Here is a 2,916-nt window from a genome sequence, read left to right as displayed (position 1 = left end):
AGACATATCTTTTGTTTCTTTGTTTCTTCCATTGCGCTAACAGAGAGCTGGCACAGACACGGCAGCCGGAATGGCCTCATACTGTGGTGTCATTATTCTCTGATTTGATGCTAAGCTAACTCTGTGTCAGGGACCCAAGGCCTCTTCTCATTTAATCTCTCCTGACTTGCCCCCTATCAGAGCCCTTTCCTGTTGTTCTGTTTCCTCCCCCGGTAATTCACTTGGTTAAGACGTACTCCATTTCTAACCTGTCCCGGTTTTAATGAAAGGTGATGGTGAAAGACGAACTTTGCTGTCCTGAGTCTCTGAGATGTTGCAGTACTTTTAGCGTTCTCCGCAGATGTTAGATTGATTTTCGATGGCAATGACAGTATGCCTTAGCTCTTACGCGGTGCTCGTTGGTCCAGCGGTATGATTCTCGCTTCCGGGTTCAAATTCCGGACGAGCCCTTTGATGAGGTTTTCCGTTGGTCAAGCAACATGTTTTCTTCATTTCTTTGCGGCGTAGACGGCGGGATTCATTCACATTGGGTTTGCTTTGAGAAGCTGAGATCAAACTGCGTGGAACCAATACGTTCCCGAGAAGCTTGTCGATGTGAGGGCATTCATATTTCTATTGACTAATTCTGGTGGACTTCAGTCCCTTTCATTTTATCACGTGCCTATTCAGAGGATGGGGGCTGTTCCTCGGCGTTGTGCTGAGCTACATGGGTACATTGCTGCAGGCCAAGATCGGACATGTGGACATGAGATTAGGACAGTGAGTTGAAATAGCAAGCGACAGGAGAGTCTGCCACCAGTTTGTCGATGGAGCGAAGGTGTTTTGCAAAGTGGTCACCCAGTCGGCATTCAGTCTCTCCAATGCAGAGTAGATGGCATTGGGATCAGCAAATGCAACAGGCCAGTTTGAATGATGCCTTATAGTAATGTGTACTCAAAAGGACAGACACAAACGATACTGTAACTGACTTAGAGGAAATGCCAGAGACTTAACTGAACCAGCTTTGGGAAAGAAAAAACCGTCTTCCTGATGGAGAAACAGGAAAAATCAGTGTGGGAATCCAGGCTCAAAGTTGATTTACAATTACCCCTCCTTTCTTCTACATGAACGGTATTTAGGCTGCAGCATTTTACACACCAAAACACAAAGACGTCAAATATAAGAAACACATAATTGTCAATTCTTAAACTCAACTCAAGCATTGAATAACGAAACAAATATTGTGTAAAGTCGGTTGCTTTTTTCTGTAGGGTTTCAGAATGCTGCATTGATAGTAGAAGGGAGCATTTCGCCGTTAGAGATTTGCTGAACAAATTCTTCATTTCAATATAGGTTCTTCTACTGGCTTGTAAGTTTAGACATCTGTTTTAAAGAAACAGACGTGTTCTTGTAAGAAGTGACATGGCCTCTCAGCCGAACCATGCGAAGCTGCAACTAGGCAGTTGAGTTGAAGGTGCCACAGGTCCGTTGGAGTCTGCGCTGCCACCTGTTTCTGTAGTGTAGTGGTTATCACATTCGCTTTACACGCGAATGGTCCCCGGTTCGAAACCGGGCAGAAACATCTGGTGTTTCCAGTTTAGTCTGTCGCTATATATTACCTCAATCTCGGAACTGGTCTTCAACATCGAGGAATAGTAAAAGATTCGAACTGCTGTGGGCCAGTGGCGCAATGGATAACGCGTCTGACTACGAATCAGGAGATTCCAGGTTCGACTCCAAATGGCTCGCAGTTCTTAGTTTTGGCGTCCCCTTTAGTTCAGTGGGTTGGACAGCTGGTTCCCGATGCAGAGCAAAGTGAGCAGGGCATCATCAATTCTCGTTTCAACTGTGGTTATTTATGAAAGCCCTGCCCTCTCAATTTAACTTCAAGCAAAACATAACTTATCTCCAGTTCAGCAAAGTTCAATATCTGATCCTTTGAAAAGTTGAGACATCAGTTTGAAAGAAACGGCTTCTTCCAATAAGTTACATGGCCTCTCAGCGGAACCATTAGAAGCTGCAACAGTACATTGAGGTTCAACATTGCACAGGGCCACTGATTGCGATGTTCCCAGCAGTTTCTGTAGTGTAGTGGTTATCGCATTCGCCTAACACGCGAAAAGTCCCCGGTTCGAAACCGGGCAGAAACATCGCGTGCTTCTCATTTTGTGTGACGAATGTTTGCACAAAATACCTTTCTTCCTCAATCTCGCACGTTCGAGGAACATGAGACTTGGTCTCGCATGAGATATTAAAATTCCTGCAACAAAGTCAGAAATACTGAATTTTCAAGACGCCAGGGGAAGAAAAGCCTTCCCTATTTTGCCACGATTCGGATATTAGCAGTTTGTTCATCCACCACAGAATCTGTTGGGTTTACAGATGCAGATGAACATATTTAATCACTATTTCAAACATGTCTAAATGTACGATAAAAGCAACTTACTGCGTATGCGTCAATGGGAAAGAAAAACAGAAAACACAGGACAGTCTCAGCAGGTCTGACAGACTCTGTGGAGAGAGATGGTAAGTGTCGTTTCGAGTCTGGGTGACTCTTTGTCGAAGCTGGACAACGAGATCTTTGGTCAGGTTGAGACTGGCGGTGTGTGTGGGGGAAGTGGGGGGGGGGAGGGGAGAGTGAAGCATTGGGCCTCGACAGACGGCCAGCGATGGGTGGAGAATAACAAAAATGTGTTGGGTCGAAAGAAAAAGGGAATGTAAATGTTTCTAATCAGTGTTAAGAACTGTGCTTATAGACGCGTATGGAGATTAGAATGTGTTAATGGCAGATGACAATGAGGAACAAGGGGCGGATTTCCCAAGAGGGATGCGATTGGCTAGGGGAATGAGGAGGGGGAGACAATGGGAGAGGAAGACATATCAATGGAAGCAATGAAATTAAGTTGATGTAAATAAACATGTGGTGAAGTGGGAAGA

General features: G+C 45.0%; 2 non-coding genes across 2 annotated transcripts; both read left to right on the top strand.

The window, feature by feature from the left end:
* The first annotated feature begins 1,488 nt into the window (after positions 1 to 1,488).
* trnav-uac lies at positions 1,489 to 1,561 on the top strand. The gene has a single exon. It is a non-coding gene; the product is annotated as a tRNA-Val (tRNA).
* Positions 1,562 to 2,056: 495 nt separating this feature from the next.
* Positions 2,057 to 2,129, top strand: trnav-aac. The gene has a single exon. It is a non-coding gene; the product is annotated as a tRNA-Val (tRNA).
* The last annotated feature ends 787 nt before the right edge of the window (positions 2,130 to 2,916 follow it).

This window comes from Scyliorhinus canicula, unplaced genomic scaffold (genome assembly GCF_902713615.1).
Source record: "Scyliorhinus canicula unplaced genomic scaffold, sScyCan1.1, whole genome shotgun sequence".
Lineage (NCBI taxonomy): Eukaryota > Metazoa > Chordata > Chondrichthyes > Carcharhiniformes > Scyliorhinidae > Scyliorhinus > Scyliorhinus canicula.
Note: the sequence above shows the minus strand (reverse complement) of the source record. Positions and strands in the feature narration are given on the sequence as shown.